The 13,196-nt window shown below is 42.8% G+C and overlaps 1 long non-coding RNA gene across 1 annotated transcript in view; it reads left to right on the forward strand.

Annotated features, from left to right (window-relative positions):
• The window catches only part of LOC130309960 (uncharacterized), an 89,234-nt gene that overhangs the window by 52,112 nt on the left and 23,926 nt on the right, over positions 1–13,196 (forward strand). Inside the window, exon 4 of the long non-coding RNA XR_008858534.1 lies at positions 190–401. This is a non-coding gene — a long non-coding RNA (uncharacterized LOC130309960). The remainder of the gene's footprint in view (positions 1–189; positions 402–13,196) is intronic.

The following is a 13,196-nucleotide window of genomic DNA, read 5'->3' on the forward strand; positions in this document are numbered from 1 at the left end:
CCCTGCCGTTGGTTGTCTCTCAGGTGGCCTGTGATCAATTTGGGAGGTATGTTCTTTTGCACTGTTCTTTGGGGTCTGCCTCTTTTGTTCTTGTTGCTGTGTATGTGCCCCCTCCCTTCCAAGTTTCCATGCTGGAGCTTCTTACTAACGAACTGCTCTCTTTTCCCTCTGACCCTGTTCTCTTTGTAGGTGATTTCAACGTGGTTCCTGATCCAGTCCTTGACTGTACCACGGCTGTTGACCATGGCTCTTCTGCGTTCAATACCTGGCGGCTGGCCTTGGGCTTGACTGACCTCTGGAGGCGGAAAAACACTGGGTCCTCATTCTTCTTTTACTCTGCGTGCCATAGGTCGTTTTCTTGCATAGATCTGGCTTTGGCGTCCGAGGATCTTCTTCCGGTGGTAAGAGACGTTTCCTACACCTCTAGGGGGATCTGCCCTGTTGGTAGTTCTGCACCTTGGCCCTGTCCCCCTTCCTGTATATGGCGCATGCACCCTGGCTGTTTACAGGCGGAGGTGGTAGTGAAGGCTTTGGGGGTGGCTCATACTGACTACTGGGAACACAATACTGACTATCCAGATGCTTTGGTTCAGTGGGACCCGTACAAGGCCACGATCAGGTGTGCTTTTATTGCCGGGGTCGCCGGTCAGCGGAGACCTAGGTCGGTCATGGAGGTTACACTCTTACAGAAGGTGGGGGTTCTGGAGGCTGGGTATTTTAGGAATCCGTCACCCGAGAATGAGAGGGAGTGGGCTAAGGCTCAGAGATCCTTATTAGTTGTTCAGAAAGACAGGGTCTAATTGAAGTTAGCAGATAGGGAGGCTGCCCTGTTCGAATTCGGTGATAAGAATGGTAAATTGTTTGCCTATTTGGCTAGGGCCACCCGTCCGACGGTCTATATTCCTTGCATTATGGGACGTGATGGGGTGGTAGTTACAGCTCCTTCTGAGATAAATGCAGTCTTCCAGGAATTTAATTCCTCCTTAAATGCTGCCCCTTATGTGCCCTGTCGGGGGAGATTCTCTCCTTCTTCCAGGACTTGGCTCTCCCCTCGCTTACGCGGGCTCAGGCGGAGGCATTGGATGCCCCCTTTACTGTGGAGGAGGTAGCTCAGGCTATTAGGGATCTTCCTCGGGGGAAGACTCTGGGTTTAGATGGGATGGTGGGTGATTGGTACAGGATGAATGAGGAGTGCCTGGCCCCTATTCTATGTAAATTGTTTCACTCCATAGCCGATGCTGATGCCCTTCCAGATTCTATGAGGGAGGCGCTCATCGTTGTGCTTCCTAAACCTGGGGAGGATCCAGTGCTCCCTGGCTCCTATAGACCTATTTCCCTTCTGAATGTCGATATTAAAATTATGGCTAGAGTTCTGGCTACCTGATTGTATGGCATTGTCGGTGCTATGATTCATCCTGACCAAACAGGGTTTATGCCAGGTAGGGCTACAGATGTCAATTTGAAATGTTTGCAGCTTAACATAGCGGCGGTGGATGGGGGCTTTCCCACGGGTGTGGTGGTGAGTCTGGATATCTATAAAGCCTTTGATTCAGTTTTGTGGCCCTATCTCTGGGAGGTATTGGGGTCGTTTGGGTTCGGCCCCCGCTTTGTTACCTGGGTTCGCCTGCTGTATGATAAGCCAAGGGCCCAGATCCGTACTAAATTGGACATTTTGGCTCCATTCTCCCTGGGTCGGGGAACAAGACAGGGGTGCCCGCTTTCTCCCTTCTTATTTGCTCTTGCGATAGAGCCGTTGGTGGCGGCCATACGGAGGGACCCGGATATATGTGGCATTCCCAGTGGGTCTATTGTGGAAAAGGTTTCCCCCTATGCAGATGATACTCTGGTGTGTATGGCAGATGCTGAGGGCTCCTTACTGTCCCTTATGGACTTGCTTACCCGCTTTGTTTTAATCTCGGGCCTGCAGGTTAACTGGGATAAGTCCTCAATGATGGCGCTTTCCTCTGGGGTCCCCCTGCTGCCCTCTCTTCCGGCTGAGGTGCAGGGGGTTCCTCTTTTTTGGTATATGGGAGTGGAGGTTACTCTGTCCCTGCTAGACTATATGCCTCTTAACTTGTACCCATTACTGCACTCCACTGTGGAGCGACTGCTCGCATGGTCTACCCTCCCCCTCTCCCTGGCAGGCAGGATCAATATCTTTAAAATGATTTACCTCCCTAAGCTTCTATATCTATTTCACCTGTCCCCCGTCATTCCCCCCAGGAGGTATTTTAACATGCTATGCAATGCTCTGGGATCCTTCTATTAGCAGGGAAAACCTCCCAGACTCGGTCGGGCCCTGCTCCAGGCCCCCAAGCGGGAGGTGGCTTAGCTGCCCCTGATGTGTATAACTAATTTCTTGCCTCTCAGTTGGTTTATGCAGCATGGTGGATCGACCTGGATCTGTCGAACTCTGCGACAGCCCTGGCTGGTGCGCTTATGGGATCATATGAAGCCCTGACCAATACACTCTACAGGTATCACCCTGGCTCCTCCTTCCCTACTCCTCTGTTAACTGTGGCTAAAGTTTGGTCCGTGGTGTCGAGTAAATTTCCACAAGTTAAATTTGTGACCCACTTGTTCCAGGAGGATCAGGTTTTCCTGTCCTTTGAGGAGATGAGGGAGTGCTATGGCATCCCCGAATCTGCTATGTTTAAGTATTTTCAGCTTCGGCATGCGGTTCAGGTGCAGTTTGGCTCCCTGATGTTTACCCCAGCTTTTTCTGAGGTGGAGCTTCTCTTGGGCACCACAGATCTCTCTAAACCTCTCACCTAGTCCTATGCCCTTCTCCAGTCTTTGGGGCCCTGTCCCTTTTCCTTGGCCTTTTCTAAATGGGTAGCTGATATCCTGGAATTGTCGGAGAGTCAGTGGAAGGAAGTGGAGGGCTCATACTATGCTACTGTCAGTAGCAGGGATATGTTGTTCCAATCTAGATACGTTCTGAGGTTGTACTATACCCCTGCTAAGCTTAAGCGTTTTGGATTGTCTCCCTCTGACCTTTTGTTTTCGATGTTCCCTTAAAGTTGGTACCTTTCTGCCTGCAGTATGGGATTGTCCTGTTATTGCAGCCTTATGGAGGGAGGTGATGGGTTTCTTGGGTGTTCATTTGGATTTTCCCTCTGTATTTAGCCCTGCAGTGTGTCTATGGGGGGTAACTTGATCTTTAGTGCTCATAGATGGCTGTTGATTCATTCCCTGCTGTTTTTTTCCCGCAAGGTGGTAGTTATGACTTGGAAGGATACGTCCACCCCTCCGCTGTCTCGTTGGATAGCCTTGGTGAACAAATATGTTCCATTGTATCAGGCCCTTTATGTTAGTCGTAAGTGCCCTAAGAAGTTTTATATGGTGTGGACCCCTTGGTTGTTGTTAGCAGAGTCGGCTGATCGGCCAGTTGGACTATCTCAGTAGGTCGCCAGGGGAATTCACTGCTTGGTCGGTGTCTGGGCTGGGGTGAGGGTGGGGATACCGGAATGTATGTATGGATGTGTGTCTAGTTGTTTGTTTATGTTTGATCCCTCTCGGGGCCTCGGGGTAGCCTCCAGTGTACCTTGCTGATCCCTTTGGTATACCTCAGGACTTGACTTTTTTCTTCATTCCAGCATACTTTTTTATGGTTACATGCGTGTTATATTACTTCTATTGTAGCAGGGGGATGAGAAAAAACAGAGAGACGGCGCTCTGTGCAGGCAATTGATTTGTGGAAAACTGTTTTATTCACCAAAGTGTGGGTTGTACAGAGGCAAAAAAAAAGGTTTTCACAATTGTTTTTGTAGGCTGGACAATGCGTTTTGAGAGGGGATTCCTCTCTTCGTCAGGTCCACTATCATAGGGTGTATGGAATGGCATTTATACTGTAGTGGCTTTGGACAATTTTTCAAATTTTGGCGGGCTTGTGAGGTCACTGGTGGCTGGTCTGGGATGTCAGCCTCCGGGACCTCTATGGGTGGGTTTACTGTAATTTTGTTATGTGTATCTATTACACACAACCACAAACTCAATCACCCAAACCACAAATTACATTAATAACTTCCCCAAATCACTTAACCTATTGACCCCAGCTGTCATCACCAATAAAAGTTACACCAATGATGCTTCAATCCCCGAACCCAGCCTGGCTCCCATCCACAACCTAGCCAAGCCCAATTTGCTTAGCTTAAAATGGTCTTCAGCAGACTTAGCCATAAACCATTATTGCCTATTGATGTCCATGGGCAAAAATCTTTAATGTTATAGATACACATAACACAATTACAGTAAAACCCACCGATAGAGGTCACGGAGGCTGAAGTCACAGACCAGCCCCCAGTGACCTCACAAGCCCGCCAAAATTGTCCAACCCCACTACTGTATAAAAGCATTCCATATGCCCTATTATAGCGGACTTGACGAAGAGAGGAAACCTCTCTTGAAACATGTTGTCCAGCCTACCAAGACAATTGTGAAAACCTTTTTTTGCCTCTGTACAACCTGCACTTTGGATAATAAAACGGTTTTTCAGTGCAGTGGCGCTCCCGCAAGTCGTATTATTGGGCCAACCCCCGCCAGGGACTCCCGCAACTATCCTCCTGCTACATTACTTCTATTATTAGGTTTGGAAACAAAAAACAGAAAATAAAAATGTACCTACTGTTTATAATCTGTGCATACACTTGCCTCTCAGATACAATGTTTATGGTTCAAGGTACTACTTTGCATATGGTTCTTTTTTTTTTTTTTGTTTCTTCTCTGCCTTTTGCCTTCTGTTCTTTTCTATATTACTCTGTGGGTACTATGTATTCTCTGTATTACTTCCATTAATGCAAAAGGACTCAGCAGTCATTTTAAAATGGGGAAGTTGTGGAAATGTGACAGACACCATGAGCCCAGACCCATAGACCCCCTTGTTACCAGAATAGACCATTGGCCAGAACTTGCCCAGTTTGCCATGAGTGCTCTTTTTTGTGAATTCTTTATTGTAGTATAAGAGAGTGCTTATCGTGGAAGGCACCATTGTCAATCCTATGGAAGCCAGATTGTCTGTCAGAAAAGTGGAAAAACTCATAATTGTTAAACTAAATCAGGCATAGATGAGTGAGGAATTTAAAACTCATGTGCCAGATACTGTACCACTAATAAGATAATACTACCAGCACCCTTGCTGTCCTGTCCTCTCACTCCCACCAGTCAACCACTGCCTGCTGCCTGCTGTCTACTACTACTTCCCCAATCCATCACTGACTGCTGTTATGTATACTAGCCATTACAACAACTCCCACCAGTCCACCTCTGCCTGATGAAGGAGTATAAAAGAAGACCTTTGGAGCCCAGGAGCTGCCAACTCTTAATACCAAACTGGATGGAGACCGTAGTGTTCTTTTCAAAAGTCCATAAGAGGACTGTTTTTATTAAGCATATAAAAAAAACAAAGTAGCAGATGACGCATTCCAAGGGGAAACTCCCTCTTCTTCAGATCAGTATACAGGTATGAGGCATGGTGGTAACATAAAGAATAAAAAAAAAAAACTGTGCCAAACACAGTGGGAGGAGCCTCTAGAAAATGTTTATCTGCACATAAACATGTTAAATACAAGTATTAATGGAAAAATATTTCAATATAATAATTGCAGAATAATAGTATGCAGTAAATAAAAGCTCCAAAATACATTACAGTATGCCGGAAGACCGGAAGTGCTTTGTATTGAACAGAAGCGCTCTGTTCCCGGTTGCTCACATGTAGAGCCCAAGGACGTGTTGTTAGGGTGAGGGGAGCACATGATCCAGCCAGGCCAATCCAGTACATGGAGGCAAAGCATGCTAACATCTGTGGTATATCTCTATGTACAGGACGCATTGCTATAGGAGCAGCCCAAGTAAACACAGAATAATTATCTTAGTCTGCAAAAAGGCAACCGTAAAGCAGGTCCATGTGGGCACGGAGGAAACATATATTGCACTTGGGCACATAAAGTTTGTCCAAGTAAACAGTGTAATATTGGACAAGTACGGTAAGTATACAGATGAAGGTGGAAGTTGGAGGGCACACAGGATATGGCTAAAAACAAATGAAATGGGAATAAAAAGGAGAATGAAAAAGGGGGGAATCAAAGAGCGAGTGACTTATACAAGGGGCCATAAAAATGTGATGTAGAGTGACAAAGTACTAGAATGAATAAATACATAATTAAATAATTGACAAAAGAAAAGATAACGGAATTAAGAGTTTGCTCAATATATAAAAAACACAAAAAATTATACTGATATAACAGAAATAAAATCAAAAGCTAGGGAACATATAAAATAGAGCGGGTGAAAGTAATACGTGGAAACATAATTATATGGATGACAGGTAACACGAATGGAGACACATGTAGGTGTACAAATGAGTATATATATATATATATATATATATATATATATATATATATACATACAGTACAGACCAAAAGCTTGGGCACACCTTCTCATTCAAAGAGTTTTCTTTATTTTCATGACTGAGAAATGTAGATTCACACTGAAGGCATCAAAACTATGAATTAACACATGTGGAATTATAGACATAACAAAAAAGGGTGAAACAACTGAAAATATGTAATATTCTATGTGGAAAGTGTCCCCAAGTGCAGTCACAAAAACCATCAAGAGCTACAAAGAAACTGGCTCACATGCGGACCGCCCCAGGAAAGGAAGACCAAGAGTCACCTCTGCTGCGGAGGATAAGTTCATCCGAGTCACCAGCCTCAGAAATCGCAGGTTCACAGCAGCTCAGATTAGAGAGCAGGCCAATGCCACACAGAGTTCTAGCAGCAGACACATCTCTAGGGCAACTGTTATGAGGAGACTGTGTGAATCAGGCCTTCATGGTAGAATATCTGCTAGGAAACCACTGCTAAGGACAGGCAACAAGCAGAAGAGACTTGTTTGGGCTAAAGAACACAAGGAATGGACATTAGACCAGTGAAAATCTGTGCTTTGGTCTGATGAGTCCAAATTTGAGATCTTTGGTTCCAACCACAGTGTTTTTGTGCGACGTAGAAAAGGTGAACGGATGGACTCTACATGCCTCGTTCCCACAGTGAAGCATGGAGGAGGAGGTGTGATGGTGTGGGGGTGCTTTGCTGGTGACACTGTTGGGGATTTATTCAAAATTGAAGGCATACTGAACCAGCATGGCTACCACAGCATCTTGCAGCGGTATGCTATTCCATCCGGTTTGCGTTTAGTTGGACCATCATTTATTTTTCAACAGGACAATGACCCCAAACACACCTCCAGGCTGTGTAAGGGCTATTTGACCAAGAAGGAGAGTGATGGGGTGCTGAGCCAGATGACTTGGCCTCCACAGTCACCAGACCTGAACCCAATGAAGGCAAAAGTGCCAACAAGTGCTAAGCATCTCTGGGAACTCCTTCAAGACTGTTGGAAGACCATTTCAGGTGACTACCTCTTGAAGCTCATTAACAGAATGCCAAGAGCGTGCAAAGCAGTAATCAAAGCAAAAGGTGGCTACTTTGAAGAACCTAGAATATGACATATTTTCAGTCGTTTCACACTTTTTTGTTATGTCTATAATTCCACATGTGTTAATTCATAGTTTTGATGCCTTCAGTGTGAATCTACAATTTTCATAGTCATGAAAATAAAGAAAACTCTTTGAATGAGAGGGTGTGTCCAAACTTTTGGTCTGTACTGTATGTGTGTGTGTACATTACACATATATAAAATGGATGTGGAATTAAGATAAAGGGTATAAAAGATAGGTATAACTTAATGCATATGTATGAAATAAGAAGGATAAAAAGGATAGACATACAGTGAATGATATGACTGGGCAGTAAGTAGGTTACAGTGAGCATTCAATCAGTTCATTTAAACATGAAGGCATGAGCGTCTGTAACCTGTATACCCAGTAGTTTTCTCTTTTTCTCAGAGTACTGAATCTTTGGGGTTTTTCTTTAGGAATACATTTAATTGAAATAACAAAAATACAGCTGTATTTTGTAATCTCAAACCTTTCACCGGTCTTGTTGGAAACAAATTGTTCACAGCGATTCTTGATGCTTTTGCATCTAGATAAACCCCACGTGATACAGCCCACACAAACCAGAAAATTGGAATTAACAGTTGTATTGGCCCTCAATCTACTGGGGGCTACAATATTACACACGGTTCTGCCTACTCTGAATGTTACCGTGAGTTTCTAAAGAGAGATATCACAAAGGAATGGGTCCCTAGGCAGAGTTGTCCAATATTTATAAATAGTAAGATAGCCTTAATCTGCTTATTCTCTCTAGTGTAGGTGGTGTTATAGCAGTATCATTTTTAGTGATATATATATATATATATATATATATATATATATATATTTAGCAAACTATTCATTCCATTATTATTTATTTTGCCAATTACTTGATTATTTATTCATTCATTCATTTATTCTAGTGCTTTGTCAGTCTACATCACAATTTTATGGTTCCTTGTATAAGTCACTCGCTCTTCGATTTCCCCCTTTTTCAGTCTCCTTTTTTCTTCCCATTTCTTTAGTTTTTAGCCATATCCTTTGTGCCCTCCGACTTCCACCCTCCTCTGTATACTTACCATACTTGTCCACTATTACTCTGTTACCTTGGGTAAACTTTATGTATTTATGAATTTATGCCCCCAGTGCAATTTTTTCTCTGTGCCCGCATCTACCTAGCACACAGACCAGGCTTACCGTTCCCTTTTTGCAGACTCAGGATATTTTTCCCATGTTTGCTTGCCCTATTGGTCTACACAAAACATGTGACTGCTGCTCCTATAGCAATGTGTCCTGTACATAGAGATGCGCCAAGGATGTTAGCATGCTTTGCCTCCATGCGCTGGATTGGCCCAGCTGGATCATGTGCCCTCTGCACACTAGCAACGTGTCCTTGGATTCTACACATGATCTGGAACGGGCCCTTCTGTTTACTACAATGGACTTCTGTTTTTTCTGTCTACTGTAATGTATTTCGGTGCTGTTATTTACTGCATACTATGATTCTGTATACCCATCTCTAAGTTATATCATGCAGTTATTATGTTATTGATACATTTTTCCATTAATACTTGTATTTAACATGTTTATGTGCAGCTGTACATTTACTGGAGGCTCCTTCCATGGTATTTGGTTTAGTTTTTTGTGAATATTTATGTTACCACCCTGCTATTTACCTGTATACTGATCTGAAGAAAAGGGAGTTTCCCCTCAAAATGCATTATTAAAAATTGTCCTGCTATGGACTTTTGTAAATAACACTATGGTCAGGGCCGTCTTTAATTTTGCAAGCAATTTTGCCATACTGTGACTGAATAACACCGCCATACCAGAACAGAACAATACCCCCATACCGTGACTGAATAACACCGCCATACCAGAAAAGAAAAATGTTACCATACTGTGATTGAATAACACTACCATACTAGAAAAGAACAATGCCCCCATACTGTGACTGAATAACAATGCCATACCAGAACAGAACAATACCCCATACCATGACTAAATAACACTGCCATACCAGAACAATACCACCATAATGTGACTGAATAAAAACGCCATACCAGAACATAAACATACCACCATACTGTGACTGAATAACACTGCCATACCAGAACAATACCACCATACTGTGACTGAATAAAAACGCCATACCGGAACATAACCATACCACCATACTGTGACTGAATAACACTGCCATACCAAAACAGTTACAATACCAAATTTACAGTGACTGAATAACACCACCATGACTGAACACAACAATACTGCCATACCTTGACTAACACTGCAATCACACATACCTTGACTGAAGATGCTGAGATATTTATCACACATGTACGGTATATATATATATATATATATATATATATATATATATATATCTGTGCTTCCCAACCAGGGTGCCTCCAGGTGTTGCAAAACTACAACTTCCAGCATGCCCAATTGCAGTTTTGCAACTGCTGGAGGCACCCTGGGAAACACTGGTGTATATATATATATTTATATATATATATATTTACACATTTAATTCCCCCCCAACAACTCACATACAGGGAGCTGTCTTGCCGAGTTCCTGGAGGAAGCCTTGCGTGTGGAAACACAAGAGCGGGACGGAACTGTAGGAGGCGGCGGGACAGTGTTTACTGTGAGCCGCTAACACAGTGCAGGGAGTAGGAGGGGGTTTGGATGAGGATTTAGGTATTGTGCACGCTGTTAAGACTGTAGCGCGGGGGTGGGGGGAATGTTTACACACTGCTTACACTGGGACTGTGCGGGGTTGGGGGGGGGGGGGAATATTTGCTTACACTGTGGGACTGGGGGGACCACTGCTGAAGATAATGGAGTGCTCTGCGTCCGAGGGGGGCTGCTGCTGGAGATAATAGAGTGCTCCGTGTCTACGACAGTGTGATAGGGCGGGCCTGTGACTTCGCGTCCGGGGGGGGGGGGGGTTCCTGGATGGACCAGCGGCGGAGGCTAGCTGCTTTAGCGTGGGGCTAAAGGGTTAGCAGCTTTGGGCCCCCAGGTTTGACAGGGCCCAGGGCAGCTGCCCCTTTTGCCCAACATTGAAGACGGCCCTGACTACGGTCTCTATCTAGTTTGATGTTAAGAGTTGGCAGGGGCCTGGGTTCCGAAGGTCTTCTTTTATTCTCCTTCTGCATACTACCCTAGTACAGGCACCTCTGATTCCTGTGACCTTCCGGCACAGCAGTACCCCTTTATTTTGGGATTATAGGCATGTTTTTATCTTATGTAAGGTGAGGGGTCACTTGTGAGGGGTTTTATTCACCCTGTGCTGTTTTCACCTCTTTGCTTGGGATAATACACAAGGCGCCGATTGCAGTCTCTCGCTTTTTTCTACATTACAACAACTTCTGCCTGCTGTCCTCTCAACTGCCAACTACAGCTCCTGTTGAACTCCCAAAAAAGGTAGATTATAGTTATTTTGTCAGCTCTGTCGGTTAGTATTAACTCCAGTAAGGCGACCCCTCTGGTTTGGTCCTGCACCATTTTGGACATATAATTATCCTTAGTTGTAGCCAGAAACTTGTTTCTTCACATGTCTCAGTTTCCCAGTTTACATCTGAATAGTTAAAGTCTCTCATAATAACTAGTGTTGAGCGGCATAGGCCATATTCGAATTCGCGAATATTCGCGAATATATGGACGAATATTCGTCATATATTCGCGAATATTCGCATATTCGTTATATCCTCGTTTTATTTTCGCATATGCGAAAATTCACGTATGCTAAAATTTACAGGTGTGAAAATTAGCATATACAAAATTAGCATAAGGTAAAATTCGCGTATACGGAAATTCGCATATGCTAATTTTCGCATATGCGAATTTTCGCACGCCAGTCTCACACAGTAGTATTAGAGCCTTCTTTACACCACACAAGCTGGAAGCAGAGAGGGGTGATCACTGTGATGTGTACTGTGAAGAAAAAAACAAAACAAAACAAAAAAAAAAAACAATATTCGTAATTACGAATATATAGCGCTATATTCGCGAAATTCGCGAATTCGCGAATATGCGATATTCGCGAATAATATTCGAATTGCGAATATTCGCGAGCAACACTAATAATAACCACATAGGGTGTTTGCTGACTTGTTTTTTTTTTCCTCAATAATTAATTTTCTGCCGCTTTCATTATATTCGGCAGCTTAAAGCAAACCTCTATGAATATTTAATCATTTTTATCTTCATATATTTCTACCCATAATGATTGCACATTATTATTTCCCTCACATATATCTTCCACCAGTGTGGCCTTTAGACTGGACTTTACACAAAGGCAAACTCTTCCTCCTTTCTGATTTTTCCAGAATAGATTATAACCATGTTAACCGCCCAGTCACAACTATAGTCCAACCATCTTTTCTTGGGCAAGTTTTTATCTGCAATAAATAATTCGTTCTTTATCCTGCTGCGCTGGACATCCGTTTGTCTTAATAAAACTAAGCTATCTGTAAAATTCTATAAAATAATAAATAATAATAGTAATATTAAATAATAATAAATAATAGAAATATTCTTTCAGAACCATGAAGTGTAATTATGTGAAGATAATCAATAAATAAATAATCCCACCTGTATTGGTCTGCACAGTATGTAGAATTAGCAGTACTCTGATACTGGAAAAGAAATTGTTCCCCCTGAGATGATTAAAGGAGGAAAGAAATAAAATAATAAATAGATCCTTTTGCACATGAACAGTATGTATAACAGCCCGTACAACATGCTTCCATATACTCATTATGTTGCTATTGATTGTTGTCAAGGTTACATCAATGTCATCCAATCTACAACTGAGCAGTTTGAATCATTAGATAAGGATCAGGGGTCATGTGAGGATGTAAATGTGGTCTGGATTTCTATCTGTTCGATTAGTTAAAAAGAAATATAATCTACTGCACATGGACACAACATAACATAACAAAACATAAGCCAGATGAAGGACACTGTATGGCCTTCCTCCTACATGGGGTTTACAACTGCTGCACTTCACACACAAAACCTGCATTATATAACTATAACTGTTATAATAAACTTCTTATATACAATTATTGTTGTAAAAACAGTTTGTACAATATGAATACAATGCTACTTGCTTTTATGTTGCCTTTTTCCCTTCACTACAAAGCAGCACTAAAATGTAACACCTGTTGCATGCTTCCCTGAGGCTGTTTATATCAGCGTTAGGGAAATTCATTGTGATATCTCTGTTATTGTCACATAATGGCGGTCATTGTTAACCCACTTAAGGAAAACGGACATAAATGTACTGTACGTCCTGATGTCCTAGTATTTAGCGCAACCAGGACATTCAGTTACGTCCTGTACATGATGCAAGCACCGGAGGGGTGTTTGCATCATGTAAGGCAAGTTCCAGCTGCTATCAGCAGCCAGGGACCCACCGGTAATGGCAGACAGAAACAATTGCACTGATGTCCACCATTAACTCTTTAGATGCCATGATCAATACAGAGTTAAATAAAGTTTGATTTAAGTAGTACAATAATAGAAAAAGTGTGCAAACATGGGTATCATTTTAATCGTATTAACCCTCAGAATAAACAGAACATGTTATTTTTTCTGTGAAGTGCACTGCATAAAAACAAAGCCCTCCAAAATTTGCAATGTTGCATTTTTTCTTTTTAATCTCCCCACTAGAGATGAGCGAACTTTTGAA

The sequence above is a fragment of the Hyla sarda genome, chromosome 1 (assembly GCF_029499605.1).
Source record: "Hyla sarda isolate aHylSar1 chromosome 1, aHylSar1.hap1, whole genome shotgun sequence".
Taxonomy (NCBI): Eukaryota; Metazoa; Chordata; class Amphibia; order Anura; family Hylidae; genus Hyla; species Hyla sarda.